Source organism: Pseudophryne corroboree, chromosome 5, assembly GCF_028390025.1.
Source record: "Pseudophryne corroboree isolate aPseCor3 chromosome 5, aPseCor3.hap2, whole genome shotgun sequence".
Classification (NCBI taxonomy): domain Eukaryota; kingdom Metazoa; phylum Chordata; class Amphibia; order Anura; family Myobatrachidae; genus Pseudophryne; species Pseudophryne corroboree.
In genome coordinates this window covers 250,951,132-250,971,913 of record NC_086448.1, presented here as the reverse complement: position 1 = coordinate 250,971,913, position 20,782 = coordinate 250,951,132, and the positions used below count along the sequence as shown (strand labels likewise).

General features: G+C 44.3%; 1 protein-coding gene across 7 annotated transcripts in view; it reads right to left on the bottom strand.

Annotated features, from left to right (window-relative positions):
* The window catches only part of LRRC3B (leucine rich repeat containing 3B), a 495,918-nt gene that overhangs the window by 315,523 nt on the left and 159,613 nt on the right, over positions 1-20,782 (bottom strand). Inside the window, exon 2 of one of the 7 annotated variants that reach the window (XM_063922246.1) lies at positions 14,716-14,796. The exons of the other annotated variants lie outside the window; for them this stretch is intronic. The gene's annotated coding sequence lies outside the window, so the exon portion shown is untranslated. The remainder of the gene's footprint in view (positions 1-14,715; positions 14,797-20,782) is intronic. 7 annotated transcript variants of the gene reach the window in all.

Genomic DNA, 20,782 nt, shown 5'->3' with positions numbered 1-20,782 from the left:
ACAATCCTGGGACAAAATTACAGTCCATACACTGGAAAACACCATCATCACAAAGAATGAAGAAAGCACATCAAGACAAATACAAATTTAAAGCCATGTTAATTGTTTTCTTTGATGTCAAGGCAGACTGGGTACCAGAAGGCACAACAGTGAATTAAGATTACTACAAAAATGTTTTAGAAACTTTGCAGGAAAGAATCAGAAGAAAAAGTTGAGGAGAAAGGTTCCAGCCTCCATCAGGATAACGCACCAGCCCACACAGCTTTCTCTGTGAAGCGGTTTTCGGCAGGAAAAAATATTGCAGCGCTAGAACACACCAGACCTAGCACCGTGGACTTCTTTCTATTCCCTAATATCAAACCTTTACTCAAATGCATCAGTACTGAGGTAATTGAAGAAAACAATGGAGCTGTTGAGACAGCCGATATATAATGAGCTACAGCAAAGCTTTGTTCAATGGAAAATAAGACTGCAGACGTGTGTGGATGCAAAAGGAGAGTATTAAGAAGGAGAATGAAGTTAAAATAAACTTAATATAATTAAACATTAATTACAGCCAGTGCCGTAACTATACATTTTAGCACAGTGTGCAAGAAGCAGCATCGACCCCCCCCCCCCCCCCCTTCATATATAAAGTAGGGCTAGTGCGCGCCGCAGGCGCGTGCCAGAAATGTAGGGAAGTGGCTTCATGGGGAAGGGGCGTTATCACAAAATAATATCAATTCATATTACGCCGCACAGTAGTCTCCATTATTCAAATAACGCCACGCAGTGGTGCCACTTACACACATTACAGCCCCCCCCCCCCTTTTTTTTTTTAATTCAACAATTTATATTAGATTTTTTATAGAAATACAAGAACAGGGAAGACCTTCATGATACAGACATACCAAAAACCGGAGAGAAACCGGTATAGTTACAATAATCCATCGTAAAGTGCTTTTAAGCCACATCAGTGTAATCACAGATACATAGTCGGGAATTGTAGGCTTGAGTAAGAGGTAAAGGATAAACAATCTTAACCTACATGAGGTCTAGGAAATTATGAAGACATTACCGACGTGCTACTCAGCATAAGAAATCACCATATACCTAAGGCTAAGCATACAATTCTACCTGAGGTTTCACAGGACATCAGTATACCTGAGAGGTCAGTAAAGAAGACAGACAGGGGAAGGGGAACAAATGGGGAAAACAATACAAGTATAATCATATCATGAATGAGTAGCGGCCAAAGGAGTCTTAAGTAAAGATATTAAAGAAGTAATTCAGGCATGGTTAGCCATTCTAACCAAAGAGAAGGTTCAGTACCCATATGGCATCAGACTAAACATACAGCATGGGGTATTAAAATTAATATAATTGCATTTCCTAAGAAAACAGCAGGAGGTCCCAAAGGAACAGTACATGGGCCTAGGTTGTCAAGAGGCCCTATCGATTTGTCTATATAGATACCACATTGTGGTCTCAAAAAGTTTATAGATGAACGACTGTACATCCGGGTCTAGAGTATCAATATACTTCTCCCACTTCTTGGCAAACCGCCTGACCCCCAATTCAATATCAGGAAGAGTAGCACGCCTCTCAAAATAAATAATCCGGAGGGTCATGTGTTTCACAGCCATCAAAGAATGGGTAGACGGTTTGATCCAATTATTAAGAATTTCTTTCTTGGCAATTGTCAGGATAACAGAGAGTACCTGAACAATATCTCTATCTTCAGGCCCAAGAGACCACTCCCTAAAATCAAGTAGCAAACAAGCCTTCGGGCGTTTTATTAACCGTAAGTTAAATACTGTGTTGAGATAAGCGACCACCTTGTACCAAAACTTAGATATTTTCCGGCAAGACCACATATTGTGGTACAAGGTGGCACTCTGCGCAGTACATTTGATGCAACAGCCAGTGTCGCTGGGACCATGTGTGCCCTCTGATTAGGTGCTATATATGCCCTTTGGAGCGTCTTCAAGTGAACCTCTTGCAAAGAGGCAAAGTATAAGACCCTAAAAGTGGGTAAAATGTTATCTAACAATTCAGCGCACGATCCCATATTGGGGATATCTCTGGACCATGAAGACAACGTGGAATCCCAGAGCCGGTCTCTATATGAGACCCTAAAGGTGTTTCTGAAGTAACTAAGATGGTAAGGACAATCTCTAGTAAGCACCATTAAGGTGCGCAGCGGGTCTGTGGTAGCCTCAGAAATCATTGGGTGAGACTGGGATTGAGTAAAGTGTCTAGCCTGCAAGTACATAAAATTCGGTATTTCCCACCGGGAATTTTTTATCTGGATATCAGAGAAAGAAAGCACTGCGTTGCCTCCTGGGTCGTATATGTCTCTAATAGCTGTGATCCCCTTTTCTCCCCAACTCAAAAAATGTGCGTTATCAAGGCCAGGAAGGAAACATGGGTTACCCCAAAATGTAGTGTGAAGAGAGGTGTCAGGTTTTCTCTGGGCTTTAGTGTGAGTGGCCTGCCATGCTCGATATGTATGCCAAAATAAAATATTATGTTTTATCTCAGATGGGAGACGGGAGTTTGGGGTGTGTAAGAGTGCAGCAGGGGAGAAAGGATGGAATACGACCAGTTCAAGTGGCAAGTTCGTAAATACTGATCTGCCCCAAAGCCAGTCTGTGATATACCGGTACATTGCTGCTCTACTAAATAGGACAGGATCCGGGATTCCCATACCTCCCTCTTCACGTAATAGCTGCAACCTAGCGTAGGGGACTCTTGGTCGTTTACATGCCCATAGAAATCTAGTGAAACACGGTTTAAGAAAAAGGACATCTTTCTCAACAAGGGCAATAGGGAGCATAAGAAGAAAATAAGCAATCTTGGGAAAAAAAATATATATATATATTTGATTATTATGAATGTGAGTTTCTACATGGAGTGTAGCTAATTGGCCAAATTAGTCTGAGAAATGATAATGTAAATAAGCAATGGTATAGAACTGGAAGGCTCAAATTGTCTTGATTTACTCAGCAATCTATTCACTGTTATCTGTAAAGCTAGTGTGAAAGTGTTATAGTTATGTAGCAACCGGAATAAACACAATAAGTGCAAATAATTATCAGTTAGTCAAAACTGATGTTTCTTATACTTGTATCATTGTTTCGTAGGCCTAATAAATATTAGAATATATTTAGAAAATATATAATAGAAAATATTAGAAAATTGCAATGGTGAACATTCAGACCAGTGATAAGACAATTAAACATTTATTTTCGGTTAATAAATGGCTGTATTATTATATCATATAATTAAAATTCTTATTATATTATACATAATTACTTTTTAATTTATATATTGATAAAAAAATTATCCAACATTACATTTCTTTGTTACAAAAGCTAGTAAACCTCTAGAATTGTGTAACTGATGTGACGCCCTCAAACTGCAAGTTATGTTACAAAGCAATCATTGCTCTCTATAGACAGAATCTTGCTACTTTTTTTAATTATGTTGATTATGAGAATAAGATAATTACTTCATTCAAATTTTTACATTAATTGTTAATCGCTCTGCACATTTTTTTGGCCCACTGTTCCTTGCAGAACTGCTTTAACTCATGGTTAGTGGTGGGCTTTCTTGCATTAACACTTTTAGTCCTACCAAAACATTTCTATTGTCTTGTCATTGTGTATTTTGTCTCAGTTGCAAACTTTTAGTACAACGTAATTCATTAAGTTAAACTTTTAAGTCTGTTTTTATTTTCAAAATATATGTCTTCTATTACTCATGAAAGTGAGGGAATATTGCGACTGTCTTTATTATCTGCATTAGTTTTGTGTTTTACACTGTTTTTTACAAAAATTTGTCTTGAAAATAAGAATTTACTTACCGATAATTCTATTTCTCGGAGTCCGTAGTGGATGCTGGGGTTCCTGAAAGGACCATGGGGAATAGCGGCTCCGCAGGAGACAGGGCACAAAAGTAAAGCTTTCCGATCAGGTGGTGTGCACTGGCTCCTCCCCCTATGACCCTCCTCCAAGCCAGTTAGGTACTGTGCCCGGACGAGCGTACACAATAAGGGAGGAATTTTGAATCCCGGGTAAGACTCATACCAGCCACACCAATCACACCGTACAACTTGTGATCTAAACCCAGTTAACAGTATGATAACAGCGGAGCCTCTGAAAAGATGGCTCACAACAATAATAACCCGATTTTTGTAACTATGTACAAGTATTGCAGATAATCCGCACTTGGGATGGGCGCCCAGCATCCACTACGGACTCCGAGAAATAGAATTATCGGTAAGTAAATTCTTATTTTCTCTATCGTCCTAGTGGATGCTGGGGTTCCTGAAAGGACCATGGGGATTATACCAAAGCTCCCAAACGGGCGGGAGAGTGCGGATGACTCTGCAGCACCGAATGAGAGAACTCCAGGTCCTCCTTAGCCAGGGTATCAAATTTGTAGGATTTTACAAACGTGTTTGCCCCTGACTAAATAACCGCTCGGCAAAGTTGTAAAGCCGAGACCCCTCGGGCAGCCGCCCAAGATGAGCCCACCTTCCTTGTGGAATGGGCATTTACATATTTTGGCTGTGGCAGGCCTGCCACAGAATGTGCAAGCTGAATTGTATTACACATCCAACTAGCAATAGTCTGCTTAAAAGCAAGAGCACCCAGTTTGTTGGGTGCATACAGGATAACAGCAAGTCAGTTTTCCTGACTCCAGCCGTCCTGGAACCTATATTTTCAGGGCCCTGACAACATCTAGCAACTTGGAGTCCTCCAAGTCCCTAGTAGGTGCAAGGCACCACAATAAGCTGGTTCAGGTGAAACACTGACACCACCTTAGGGAGAGAACTGGGGACGAGTCCGCAGCTCTGCCCTGTCCGAATGGACAAACAAATATGGGCTTTTTTGAGAGAAAAAAAAAAAAACACCAATTTGACACTCGCCTGGTCCAGGCCAGGGCCAAGAACATGGTCACTTTTCATGTGAGATGCTTCAAATCCACAGATTTGACTGGTTTTAAACCAATGTGATTTGAAGAATCCCAGAACTACGTTGAGATCCCACAGTGCCACTGGAGGCACAAAAGAGGGTTGTATATGCAATACTCCCTTGACAAAGTTCTGGACTTCAGGAACTGAAGCCAATTCTTTCTGGAAGAAAATTGACAGGGCCGAAATTTGAACCTTAATGGACCCCAATTTGAGGCCCATAGACACTCCTGTTTGCAGGAAATGCAGGAATCGACCGAGTTGAAATTTCTTTGTGGGGCCTTCCTGGCCTCACACCACGCAACATATTTTCGCCACATGTGGTGATAATGTTGTGCGGTCACCTCCTTTCTGGCTTTGACCAGGGTAGGAATGACCTCTTCCGGAATGTCTTTTTCCCTTAGGATCCGGCGTTCCACCGCCATGCCAACAAACGCAGCTGCGGTAAGTCTTGGAACAGACATGGTACTTGCTGAAGCAAGTCCCTTCTTAGCGGCAGAGGCCATAAGACCTCTGTAAACATCTCTTGAAGTTCCGGGTACCAAGTCCTTCTTGGCCAATCCGGAGCCATGAGTATAGTTCTTACTCCTCTACGTCTTATAATTCTCAGCACCTTAGGTATGAGAAGCAGAGGAGGGAACACATACACCGACTGGTACACCCACGGTGTTACCAGAACGTCCACAGCTATTGCCTGAGGGTCTCTTGACCTGGCGCAATACCTGTCCCGTTTTTTGTTCAGACGGGACGCCATCATGTCCACCTTTGGTATTTCCCAACGGTTTACAATCATGTGGAAAAAACTTCCCGATGAAGTTTCCACTCTCCCGGGTGGAGGTCGTGCCTGCTGAGGAAGTCTGCTTCCCAGTTTCCATTCCCGGGATGAAACACTGCTGACAGTGCTATCACATGATTTTCCGCCCAGCGAAAAGTCCTTGCAGTTTTTGCCATTGCCCTCCTGCTTCTTGTGTCGCCCTGTCTGTTTACGTGGGCGACTGCCGTGATGTTTTTCCCACTGGATCAATACCGGCTGACCTTGAAGCAGAGGTCTTGCTAAGCTTAGAGCATTATAAATTTACCCTTAGCTCCAGTATATTTATGTGGAGAAAAGTCTCCAGACTTGATCACACTCCCTGGAAATTTTTTCCTTGTGTGACTGCTCCCCAGCCTCTCGGGCTGGGCTCCGTGGTCACCAGCATCCAATCCTGAATGCCGAATCTGCGGCCCTCTAGAAGATGAGCACTCTATACCACCACAGGAGAGACACCCTTGTCCTTGGATATAGGGTTATCCGCTGATGCATCTGAAGATGCGATCCGGACCATTTGTCCAGCAGATCCCACTGAAAAGTTCTTGCGTGAAATCTGCCGAATGGAATTGCTTCGTAGGAAGCCACCATTTTCTACCAGGACCCTTGTGCAATGATGCACTGTTTTTAGGAGGTTCCTGACTAGCTCGGATAACTCCCTGGCTTTCTCTTTCGGGAGAAACACCTTTTTCTGGACTGTGTCCAGAATCATCCCTAGGCACAGCAGACGTGTCGTCGGGATCAGCTGCGATTTTGGAATATTTAGAATCCACCCGTGCTGTTGTAGCAGTATCCGAGATAGTGCTACTCCTACCTCCAACTGTTCCCTGGACTATGCCCTTATCAGGAGATCGTCCAAGTAAGGGATAATTAAGACGCCTTTTCTTCGAAGAAGAATCATCATTTCGGCCATTACCTTAGTAAAGACCCGGGGTGCCGTGGACAATCCAAACGGCAGCGTCTGAAACTGATAGTGACAGTTCTGCACCACGAACCTGAGGTACCCTTAGTGAGAAGGGCAAATTTGGGACATAGAGGTAAGCATCCCTGATGTCCCGGGACACTATATAGTCCCCTTCTTCCTGTTCGTTATCACTGCTCTGAGTGACTCCATCTTGATTTGAACCTTTGTAAGTGTTCAAAAAAATTTTTTTTTTTTTTTAGATTTAGAATAAGTCTCACCTAGCCTTCTGGCTTCAGTACCACAATATAGTGTGGAATAATACCCCTTTTCTTGTAGTAGGAGGGGTAATTTAATTATCACCTGCTGGGAATACAGCTTGTGAATTTTTTCCCATACTGCCTCCTTGTCGGAGGGAGACCTTGGTAAAGCAGACTTCAGGAGCCTGCGAAGGGGAAACGTCTCGACATTCCAATCTGTACCCCTGGGATACTACTTGTAGGATCCAGGGGTCCTGTACGGTCTCAGCGCCATGCTGAGAACTTGTCAGAAGCGGTGGAACGCTTCTGTTCCTGGGAATGGGCTGCCTGCTGCAGTCTTCTTCCCTTTCCTCTATCCCTGGGCAGATATGATCTTATAGGGACGAAAGGACTGAGGCTGAAAAGACGGTGTCTTTTTCTGCAGAGATGTGACTTAGGGTAAAAACGGTGGATTTTCCAGCAGTTGCCGTGGCCACCAGGTCCGATGGACCGACCCCAAATAACTCCTCTTCCTTTATACGGCAATACACCTTTGTGCCGTTTGGAATCTGCATCACCTGACCACTGTCGTGTCCATAACATCTTCTGGCAGTTATGGACATCGCATTTACTCTTGATGCCAGAGTGCAAATATCCCTCTGTGCATCTCGCATATATAGAAATGCATCCTTTAAATGCTCTATAGTCAATAAAATACTGTCCCTGTCAAGGGTATCAATATTTTTAGTCAGGGAATCCGACCAAGCCACCCCAGCTCTGCACATCCAGGCTGAGGCGATCGCTGGTCGCAGTATAACACCAGTATGTGTGTATATACTTTTTATGATATTTTCCAGCCTCCTGTCAGCTGGTCCTTGAGGACGGCCCTATCTATAGACGGTACCGCCACTTGTTTTGATAAGCGTGTGAGCGCCTTATCCACCCTAAGGGGTGTTTCCCAACGCGCCCTAACTTCTGGCGGGAAAGGGTATACCGCCCATAATTTTCTATCGGGGGGAACCCACGCATCATCACACACTTTATTTAATTTATCTGATTCAGGAAAAACTATGGTAGTTTTTTCACATCCCACATAATACCCTCTTTTGTGGTACTTGTAGTATCAGAAATATGTAACACCTCCTTCATTGCCTTTAACGTGTGGCCCTAATAAGGAATACGTTTGTTTATTCACCGTCGACACTGGATTCAGTGTCCCTGTCTGTGTCTGTGTCGACCGACTAAAGTAAACGGGCGTTTTAAAACCCCTGACGGTGTTTTTGAGACGTCTGGACCGGTACTAATTGTTTGTCGGCCGTCTCATGTCGTCAACCGACCTTGCAGCGTGTTGACATTATCACGTAATTCCCTAAATAAGCCATCCATTCCGGTGTCGACTCCCTAGAGAGTGACATCACCATTACAGGCAATTGCTCCGCCTCCTCACCAACATCGTCCTCCTACATTTCGACACACACGTACCGACACACAGCACACACACAGGGAATGCTCTGATAGAGGACAGGACCCACTAGCCCTTTGGAGAGACAGAGGGAGAGTTTGCCAGCACACACCAAAAACGCTATAATTATATAGGGACAACCTTATATAAGTGTTTTCCCTTATAGCATCTTTTTTATATATTTCTAACGCCAAATTAGTGCCCCCTCTCTCTGTTTTAACCCTGTTTCTGTAGTGCAGTGCAGGGGAGAGCCTGGGAGCCTTCCCTCCAGCCTTTCTGTGAGGGAAAATGGCGCTGTGTGCTGAGGAGATAGGCCCCGCCCCTTTTTCGGCGGCCTCGTCTCCCGCTCTTAACGGATTCTGGCAGGGGTTAAATATCTCCATATAGCCTCCGGAGGCTATATGTGAGGTATTTTTAGCCAAAATAGGTTTTCATTTGCCTCCCAGGGCGCCCCCCTCCCAGCGCCCTGCACCCTCAGTGACTGCCGTGTGAAGTGTGCTGAGAGGAAAATGGCGCACAGCTGCAGTGCTGTGCGCTACCTTTAGAAGACTGAGGAGTCTTCTGCCGCCGATTCTGGACCTCTTCTTATTTCAGCATCTGCAAGGGGGCCGGCGGCAAGGCTCCGGTGACCATCCAGGCTGTACCTGTGATCGTCCCTCTGGAGCTGATGTCCAGTAGCCAAGAAGCCAATCCATCCTGCACGCAGGTGAGTTCACTTCTTCTCCCCTAAGTCCCTCGTTGCAGTGATCCTGTTGCCAGCAGGACTCACTGTAAAATAAAAAACCTAAGCTAAACTTTTCTAAGCAGCTCTTTAGGAGAGCCACCTAGATTGCACCCTTCTCGGCCGGGCACAAAAATCTAACTGGCTTGGAGGAGGGTCATAGGGGGAGGAGCCAGTGCACACCACCTGATCGGAAAGCTTTACTTTTGTGCCCTGTCTCCTGCGGAGCCGCTATTCCCCATGGTCCTTTCAGGAACCCCAGCATCCACTAGGACGATAGAGAAATGCACTTTACAGTACAAAGTGCATCCCACTGTCCGTATAAGGAAGGAGATGCTTTGTTTCTACCATCTGCGAGAAAAATACAAGTCTGTTTGTGGGCAGAAAAATGAGGTAGGATAGAAGAAGTTGTAATTCTGCTCATTATGGTCAGATATTTCAATATTTTCTTTTTATGTAACCAAACTAAACAAAAACACCATACTAACTGTAACAAGCATTAGCACTGTATCTACTGTTCCAATATGAGCAGGCTGGTCTGTTGTCCTAATAGCCAGGACCTGCCCTAAATGTTGGGAGGTTTAGTGTGCTTACCATGGTGCACTGCAAGGGTGTTCTTAGGGAAGTGCACTGGAGAGAACCTTTGGGAGTACTATAAATGCCCACTATGGTTTTGACACATCCCCATAGGCTACACTCTTGGTTTGGCCATGACCCTTTTATGATATGCACAGGGTTTTTTTTTCCCCTTTGGGGAGGTTACATGTTTTTTAATGAAGAATTTTGTTAAATTATGAACTAGGGGGGTACAGAACAGTAGCAGAAATAACATATGTTTCAATGGAATCATTAGAATAAATAAGAATCTTCAAATACAAAAAAACATACAATACACACCACAACAGCAAAACATCCAGAGGAACCATATCAGATATGTTAAAATAAGGCATCTAGGGAAATATAGGGGAGTAAGTGAGTGGAACACTGAGAGTGGACAGGGGTGGGGACCATAGGCAAGGTAGTAATAGTGGAGATATGGAGGTGATGTCACTGAAATGTAAATGTCATCAAAAAGATGAAGAAGTTTCAGTCCTGTAGAGGAAGGGGATCTTACACTGACTGGTCCAAAGAACCCATGTGCTAGGAAACATATTTTATGTATTATGGGGAATACATTATATTTTGTAACAATTACATCTAATTTGCACCCAATCTTCTACGGAGAGAGTTCCATATGTGACAACTTCCCACTTCAGCTCATGAGGATCTTTAATTGGTAACTTGTGGAGCAACATTAAATGGTAAAACAATTATTTAACCCTCAAGATGATCTACAGTAATTGGACAGAGCTTTCTAATGGAGATGACATTTGCATACTAGGATACACAGTCAAGTTGGAGTGTAAAATATCTAAGGTATTGATACTTGCAAGAGTTGAGGTGTCAGGAATCGAGCTTGGAGTTCTGCAAATGATGGGAAATTTATCTAGAATTATCCAGCAAAACAAGTCCAATATGGAAATGAAGAATGAGATAAGCCCAAAGGAACAAGAGATTACTCCACAACAGTGATTGGTGTTAAGTCTGAGATATAAACCATAAGTGTAGACAAAGCAAAAGCTGGTATGGGGGAGCTACGATGTGTCTTCCCTCATTGTTTGTTGTTGCTGCGGTCATATAAACATTCCTTCTTCTCGTGCCTGCCTCGAAAATGTGTCTTATTCGCATCGCTATGCAAAAAAGAGACACAAGCAGACTACCCCAATTAAAATTATATGCTGCATGTGTATATCCTGTGTGTGACTGCAGCTGTATCTGATACGAAATGTTACGCTACAGTGTTTTCCACTGTCACTGTAACACAGCATTTTTCTATTCAGTCGTACACAGAATATACACACGCACACATAATTTTAATAAGCATAGTATGCTTGTGCGTCTTATTTGTATAGGAATGCAAGTAAGATGCATTTTCAGGCAGAGTTATTTATTTATCATTTATTACCAATTATTTATATAGTGCACATATATTCTGCACAGTGGCGTAACTACTGCCCCCGCAGCCCTCGCGGTGGCTTGGGGGCGATGGGCTGCGGGGGCGCCACTGATTTAGCGCAGATTGACATGCGGACGAGCGTCCGCATGTCAATCTGCGGTCTCCTCCTTCCCTCCGCTGCTGTAAGGAGGGACACGGAGGGCGCAGCGCGCACCTCTCCTGTGTCCCTCCTGGGTCTCCGGCGGGTCTAATAAAGGAAGTGCCGTTCATGAGCTCTGATTGGCTCACGAACCGGCACTTCCTTTAACAGACCCGCCGGAGACCCAGGAGGGACACAGGAGAGGCGCGCGCTGTACCCTCCGTGTCCCTCCAACACAAAACAGCGCGGGGGGGGGCACTGGGGGAGCATATGCGGCACAGGGGGAGGGGGGCTTATGTGGCACTGGGGGCATATGTGGCACAGGGGAGGGGGGCTTATGTGGCACTGGGGGCATATGTGGCACTGGGGGGTATATGTGTACCTGGCACAATGGGGGGGAAGGGGGCTGTATTTGGCACTGGGGGCATGTGAGTACCTGGCACTTTGGGGAAATATCTGGCACTGGGGGCATATGTGGCACTGGGGGGGTATATGTGTACCTGACACATGGGAGAGGGGGGCTATATTTGGCACTGGGGGCATGTGAGCACCTGGCACTGTGGGGGAATATCTGGCACTGGGGGCATATGTGGTACTGGGAGAGCACAGCCCAAAGAATTTTTTGGCTTGGGGGAGAAAAATTTCTAGTTACGCCACTGATTCTGCAGCACTTCAGGAGAGAATATTTGGCCATTTATATCAGTCCCAACTGTAGCTTACAATCTATATTCCCTACCACATAAACACTCATACACACTAACGCTATGGTTAATTTTGTTGTGAGACAACTAACCTACCAGTATATTTTTGTACTGTGGGAGGAAACCGGACTATAACATCAAATATATATATATATATATATATATATATATATATATATATATATACTGCGCTTCTAATGTTAAATGTATGAGCAGCTCCTGAACAACTGTGGGAATATGATATAAATAATAATGAGCGCTTATATAATGTGTTTAACATTCATATCTGTAAAAGAATTAGTTAAAAATTGTTTGTCACAATGTTTACAGACCCTTTCAATGAATGGGTGTGTTATAAGTCCGGAGTGCGTTTGAATGGGGTTCCGTTTTTTTAAAGTCCGGCAATTACAACCGATCTGGGCACCAGTGAATAGATGACTGACCCTGCTGTCCCTACCTCGCTGTGTTTCCTGTTCTTTCGATGCTGCACGGATTGGTCCCCCATACGGCTTGGTGAGCAGCTTCAGTCAGTGTGTTGTGCTGACATCACCTCTCTTATCCGTGCTCAGTCCTCCGTCTCCCAAGCAGCACGTTCTCTGCGCAGAGGAATGACGCTAGGTCCAACGCGTTTCAGGCATTAGTGCCCTTTGTCAAGGTCGAAAGGAAACCAGACTACTCGGAGGAAATCCACGCAAGCACAGGGAGAATATACAGAGCTGACAGCTCTCATGCGCCCTACTCATAACATACGAAGGCTATACCAGGAAAGATTCATCTGTGGGTAATTAAGCTGGGCCTACAGTACTCTGTAGTTTTATCCAACACAAAGTTGAAGAAGAATATAGATTAGGGGCATTGGTCTCTTTATCCACTCAAACACTTGTCTGGGATGGAGAGTATAATAAACACATTGGGGGCAATACAAATGTTTATTATTTTGTCTAAAGAAATGGGAGTCTATCAGAGCTATTCAATTGTTGCTCCGATTAAATGCCCATTGGCCTCGGCAATCACTTCTCAGCTCACACCCCCGAAGTTGGCAAGCTGAGATGTGTGAAAAGATGGCGCCCAAACAGAACTTTCCCCGTTGCGCACATTAGTTTAGTTGTGTTTAGCCGCTTTATGTAGCTTAGCACTGACTAATTGGGCGCAATAATTAAGGGGTGCCCAAAACAAATGAATTGCAACAATGGGGGCCCACTAATTATCGCGCTTTAACAAACAAGTGAATCGCCCATATTGAGTTACATGATCCGTTTTGTAATATTTAGTGAAGTTAATGGCATTTAATCACCTCCCACGAGTAGGCCTAAAGAAATTATCCAAAAATATGCAAGGATTACTGATTGACCCCAAAATGTGCAAGCCAGTTGTAAAATTGTATCAGGAGGGTCTGAAATAATTAGAAAAATCAAGGAAAAATTAAAACATTTTATGGATGCAATTCTACTTGTTCTACTTGTCCATCATATAAAAAGTGTTCTATTTGGCAAAGTCAGTATTGATAGTTTCAGGCAAGCTATTTGTCCACTTTTTAAGGGGCTCCCTTGAAATTACTATGCGCTATTTTATTTGGACAAATTAAGCTAGACAACTGTTTCTGTATGCTTCTTTATAATATTTTGCCAGTGTTTGAACGCATTTGCAAAGTAAAGGTATAATGTCCCAATTCTACTCTGTGTCAGCAACAGCACCATGCAGATGCTGAGGTGTACGTGCAGCAGTATTCAATTATGCTTTTAAAGTGGACCCTTTATGTTGAGGTAATCATGGGCCTGATGCTGAAGTGGATGCTAAGAAGCAGCAGCTGCTACTTTTTTAGCAGACACTACTGTGAAATTATATTAATGCTGCAGTCTATAAGATGTCTATTGAGACGCCAAATGGCTGCAGCCCTAATCCACTATGGTGCACACAAAGGCACACAATAGAGCGGGCATCAGGTGCACAATCAGACTTCTGAGCAAACCTATGATTGCTCAGAATGTCCAATGGTATTTGGCTGCTGATACCAAAGCGACTGCATCTTTTTGATGCAGCCCACGTTACCGTCACGCACCAACACGCCCACCAATACAAGCCACCCCAATTATCACCACCCAGGAACACCTATTGATTGCATACGCATAAGTACATTGGGTGTTTTATAGTAACATACGGTAACACACTAAATTCCATCCAGTACAAAACTTTAAGTATAGGGTTAAATAATGTCCAAAAAAAGCACTAAGATGTATTTTTCATACAGTATATTCAGCTCTGTTAAATTTGGAAAGCCACAGAAAATGCTAAAAAAAAACTAAGAAATCCCTTAAATGATGTAGTGACTGACAATAAATCAGTGCCGATTGCATGGGGTGTTTCTGAGTACTCAGTTTCATCGCCCTCTATTTAAAATACATATTTCTCAGAATTGTCATACCTGGAACTTGAACGCGCAATCTTATACACTGCAGTCAAACATATGGAAGAAGCCTGGTAATTCTAATAATACTGTATGAAGCTAGTTGTAATGATCAGTATAAAACCATTGCAGTTAAGCAGATCTACTGTATGTGTAGTGTGTGACTATAAGGAATTGGATTTGTGGCTGCACACTACACAGATCTGCTTAGCTGCAATGGTTTATGTATAGCTAGTACATACACGGAACCCCCCCCTTGCAAATCTTGTGTTTACCCTGTATATATTTATATGAAGATATAGGCAACGCTAAAACTGGTTAAAGAGCTTATTTGTCCCAATACTGTATTTATTGTGCAAGATCCAGAAGACATCCCACACTCACCTAGTCTAGCGGAGGGAAGGAGCAGCACAAACTTCAGAAAAACTGAAGAAAATTTCCTCAGATTGAAATGGATGTTGGGCACTGTAATTTGAAGAAAACTGATGTCATTCAAATTATTTGGTTCCAATATCAGTTAGTGCTGAGTCTTCCCATGTCTGCACCAAAATGGGTGAGTGTGATACACATAATATAATATATCATATCATATCATATCACATCACATCATATTACACACACCGAGTAAATGATAGAGTGCTCTTGGCAGGGGTTGTTGCACGAGTTCCAGAAAGTTAATAATATCTCAATAAGCCTGGCTAATCAGGTTTATTATCATGGTGGCCATAGCAGCAGGGAGAATCAGCATGCCAATCTATTCAGGTATTTAGGTGAATTATCTTTTGCAAACATAATAAGCAGATGTGCAAGGAGATAATGTGAAGCAACTCGATGTCATAAGAAAATGCATTCTGAAAGCCTGTTTTGCCAGATAAGACGTACAGCTCTAACGCTGCACATTTTGCTAAATTGAAGGGAGCAGCTATAGGAAGATTAAAAAATTAAGTCTAGATAGACAATTTAGTAGTTTGAAGGCAAGCATCAATCCCAATAACCATCTGATCAGGATTGGTCAATAGAAACTGCATGAAACGTCAGTATGACAATTCCTGTATCCTTTCAGGCTGTTCTCATTAAAAATGTCTTATGGTATACAGCTCAACATTCAGATACTCGTATTACCAAAGCATTCATAAATGCATCACTCACCAGCAAGACACACTGATCATACCTGCCCATGTATCGGCAGATGAGATTTAATTCAATTTTAGATGGGACACAATATTTTCTACTTGAACTGGGAGCAGCTGATGTTAACACAGTGTAAAAGTAGAGAAGGAAGCATAAAAGAGAAATTGGTTAATAATTCCTAAGATGTTAAACTACATTAAGATGGTTTAAGTTAAGCAGAATACAATGGTATAGGGACCCTAGTTCCATACCTCCCAACATCTGGAATTTGCAATGCGAGACTCCCTTGTGTGACAAAGCCGTGCATGACCAAAAAGGGGGCATGGCCTACAGAGAAGGGGGTATGGCTTTGTGTAAGTGCCGCGATCACGAGCCATGCCCCCATTTCCCATCACCGTGGGGGCATGTCAAGCGCTCTGTGAGCTACTGGCATGCCCCCAGTCCCTCTGGCTCCCATGTTCATTCGCATGCTAGGAGCAGCGAGTGACAGGAGCTGAAGGAAAGTCTAGGTATTGAGTATTTTGGGGGGTAATTCAGAGTTGATCGCAGCAGCAAATTTGTTAGCAGTTGGGCAAAACCATGGGGGTCATTCCGAGTTGTTTGCTCGTTATTTTTTTCTCGCAACGGAGCGATTAGTCGCTAATGCGCATGCGCAATGTCCGCAGTGCGACTGCGCCAAGTAAATTTGCTATGCAGTTAGGTATTTTACTCACGGCATTACAAGGTTTTTTCTTCGTTCTGGTGATCGTAATGTGATTGACATGAAGTGGGTGTTTCTGGGCGGAAACAGGCCGTTTGATGGGAGTGTGCGAAAAAACGCTACCGTTTCTGGGAAAAATGCGGGAGTGGCTGGAGAAACGGAGGAGTGTCTGGGCGAACGCTGGGTGTGTTTGTGACGTCAAACCAGGAACGACAAGCACTGAACTGATCGCAGACGCCGAGTAAGTGTGGAGCTACTCAGAATCTGCTAAGAAGTGTCTATTCGCAATTTTGCGAATCATTCGTTCGCAATTTTGATAAGCTAAGATTCACTCCCAGTAGGCGGCGGCTTAGCGTGTGCAAAGCTGCTAAAAGCAGCTTGCGAGTGAACAACTCGGAATGACCCCCTATGTGCACTGCAGGGGAGGCAGATTTAACATGTGCAGAGAGAGTTAGATTTGGGTGTGGTGTGTTCAATCTGCAATCTAATTTGCAGTGTAAAAATAAAGCAGCCAGTATTTACCCTGCACAGAAATAAAATAACCCACCCAAATCTAACTCTTTCTGCACATGTATATCTGCCTCCCCTGCAGTGCACATGGTTTTGCCCAACTACTAACAAAATTCCTGCTGCGATCAACTTGGAACTACCCCCTATGTGTTGTATGTAGTATGTGTTTGTGTGAGTTTCCTATAAATGCTTCAGTTTTCTAACATGCTCCAATGACATACTGGTAGTTTAATTGGCTTCTGATAAAATGAATCATACTGTGTGTGTGAATATGTGATAGGAAATAAGTACAGTAAGTTCATTGGGGCAGGGACAAATGTAATTGAAATACTGTCTGAAAAGCACTGCATAATTTGCAAGCACTCTATAAAGAATGCATAAAAATGTCCTCTTTCCTTCACTTTCAGCAGCAGAAGCTAAAGCACAATGAAAAGTAATTATCACATGTCACTGCGCTTAGTCTAAATACTAGCCCCACAGTCACTATATTAGGGGTCTCCTCTATATTATAGTTACTAGCCGAGGAAATTTATTCTGCATAATTTAAGCACAATAATGGACAGAATGCTTTGCATAATAGAAAACAAAATTTGCCTGTCTGTCATAATAGTTACCAGTGGTAGGTTCAGGGGAGGGGGCACCAAGCCCCCCCACACACACGTTTAGGAGAATTTTAATTTTGTTTTAGTCATTAATACTGCAGCAACAAAACAGTGTGTACAGTGACACACACACAAGTGCTGCTCTCTTTGATGGGATGGCGGTCATTAGGTCGACATGAGTTAGGTCGACATACTTTGGGTCAATCACGTTTGGTCAAGATGCATTGGGTCGACATAATCACTAGGTCGACATGGAATAAGGTCGACATAAGTTTTTCAATATTTTTTTTCATTTTTTGACTTTTTCATACTTCACGATCCACGTGGACTACAACTTGGAACGGTAACCTGTGCTGAGCGCAGCGGTAGTGGAGCAAGGCACCTTGTCCGAAGCATGGCAAGCAAAGCGAGCCATGCAAGGGGACACGGTGCACTAACTGGGGTTCCCCGTGACTTTTCGAAGAAAACAACACCAAAAAACGTTTAAAAAACTCATGTTGACCTTTTTCCATGTCTGCCTAATGACCATGTCGACCTAATGCGGTCAACCCAATGTATGTTGACCTAAGTTATGTTGACCTAATGAACCACACCCCCTTGGATGGTGATAAGAGGAAACCTCCTGCAATCTCCCCTCGGTACGGGGTGAGATAGTATGGTCCTGCCAGCGCTAAAATAATTACTGGTGTCGGCAGCCAGATGGGATCAGTTTACATATGCACGGTTGGCTCTCCTATCTGGCTCCTGTGTTCCTGTGATATCGGCTGCGTCCTGCTGCTCCCTGCCAGCATCTGGAACTCCATCTCCTTAGTATGGTGTCCGCTCACTGCCCTAAGTCTTGTAAACTCCGCCTGCCATCTCAGTACATGTAAGCTGTTCCCATGGCTAATGCTGGGTAAGCTTCCATCCTGAATGAAGGGCAGCAGCTGGGGGAGGAGCAGCCACCTTTATTGTGTGGTGGTACAGATATATCAGTGGGGAAGGATAATTCCCTGTGTACCCCCATTGAGCCCATCTCACTGCTCCCCCCACATAGAACCCCCTAGCCAGTTCAGTACCAGTGAATCCCCCCTCATTCAGACCACTGTTTTCCCACTCCTCCCACCCCTATTTCACCACCCCCTTCCTATCCTGCCCAGTGCCCCCTATTCTCAGAGTGGCCCCAATCCAGTCCAGTGTCCCACACCATCTCACTGATCCCCCCATCACAGTGTCTCCCACCCTGCTAGCCCAGTGTCTCTTCCCTTCTCTTCTCCAACCAGCCTACTGCCCCATCTAACTGCCCCTCAGCAAGAACCGAGCAAGTCCAGTAATACCCCTTTTCCACTAGCTTTTAAAACACGGGTAAATGCACGGGGGCGCGCATTTACACGTGTTTTTTTCTAGTGGAAAAGGTCCCCCCTGCAAATTCCCGGATCAAGTGATCCGGGAATCCTACCCGGGTACCCGTAAGCTGTGTAGTGTGAACAGGAGCCGTGACACAGCTCCCGTTCACAGTGTATGGAAGGGCGGCGCTGGGAGATCATGTGATCTCCCAGCGCCGCCCCTGCCGCGTCAGCAGCAGCATCACCAACCCGGCAATATGCCGGGTTGGTGAGCGTTGTGGGAAAGGGGGCTGTAGCACGGGTCGCAGCCGTGTCAGGCTCCCGGCTGCGACCCGTGCTACAGATGGAAAAGGGGTGTTACAGTGCCCCTCCTAATTCAGCAAGTGTACCCCCTTCTGCAGCCTAATGGCCCCGCACCACCATCTCACTGCACCCTTTACATCCAACCCAGTGCCCACTGTATGTCACTCACTACCTCTTCCCGTCTCCTTCTACCTGACATCACCAAAAGCCTCTCCGTTACCCACTGCCTATCACTCTCTGCCTGTCATCACCCACTGCCTCTCGCCATCACCTTCTCCCTTTCACTTACTGCCTCTCCCCATCACCTTCTCCCTGTCATCCACTGCCTCTCCCTCTAGAGAAGACCATTCTATAGACTGCTGTTTCATTCATCCAGGAGATTCTAGAGCAGTGATCACCAACCCATAGCTCGCGAGCTACTTGTAGCTCGCGTAGTATTTTCGGTAGCTCACAGAGCGCACAGTCTTGGGCAGTCACTGGCACTCCTCCCTTCATTTTTAATATGGTGCCGGCCGTCAGCCAATCAGAGCTTGTGGACCGGCAGCGGCGGCAACTGATTGGCTGCCGGACCACGAGTTTTGATTGGCTCACTTACCGGCACCATATTTTAAATGCCCACCACTGCCGGAGACTCTCTCACCCTCATCGTAGCCGCTCTCCGGACTTCACAGGAGAGGCTCGCGCTGCGCTCTCCTCCCCTTCCGTCCCTCATACAGGAGGAGCAGCACCGGCGGCAGTAGAAGAAGCTAGCAAGGGTTAGCACTGTGTGGGGCCCCGTATCGGACACTGCAAGGGGGCATTATTTGTGTATCTGGCACTGCTGTGGGGCATTGTTTGTGTATCTGGCACTGCTGAGGGGCATTACTTGTAGTTGTGAGGCCACACCCACTTTTGCAGGAATGCACGTGAATTGGGGGGAGATGGTAGCTCCTTCAGAGGTTTTATTTTCCGAAAGTAGCTCACACCCCAATTAAGGTTGGAGACCACTGTTCTAGAGGGATATTCAAGTGGGTTGTGGGGAGCAGTGGGGTTTGTATAACAATACCACTAGAACTGATGCCACTGAACAGCAGAGGAGGGGCCAAAAGTCCATCCACTTCACTGGGTAAGTGGGCAGTAGGGTGGTCTACTATACGGAATTTAGGGGTCTACCAGAGATACCTTGAGAGTAGGAAGTCGAGTACAACCAAGGCAATATCACATATGTGCTTAGAAGCACCAGGAACGTGACAAAGATCCCTGGTATTTATTTTCCAATTTGGAAATAATGGGTTTATTATAGTTAACATGTATTATCTAGTTCTTAGTTATAAAATTATTTCCTAGCTAAATAATAAAGCAGTGCAAATAAACATTAGCAGCTGTATCCATATTTAGATGAACATCAGTCTGCTTTTCAGTATTCACAAAGTTTTAGATTTCCTTGGTATATTGGCATTACCACATATTCTTAAAAATTGCATACCCATAAATATGTAATCAGCTGTATATTCATATATATCCAACCATTAGGATGAGCTTTTTAATGAGCTTTTCACAAGTAACAAATACAGCACATCACAGGTCGGGAACAGTCACAGGAATGTTAAGGCTACATTACAGTATAGGCTACTTTAACTAACTGTTGTCAACCTTTTCATGAACAGTGTATTTCAAAGCTTCGTGACTAAAACATATTTCACAAACCTGAAATGTTGTGGTTTCACAGAAAAATAATATTTTAACTACTTTATGTACAAAGAAAAAATGGACATATATTTAATGGGCAGTGGTTCTCAAACTTTGTGCCGTGGCACCCTGGGGTCCCTCGTGACACTTGCAGGGGTGCCCTGGGTGGGTGGTACAGTACCAAATCAAATTATTTATGGGCAATGTAATAG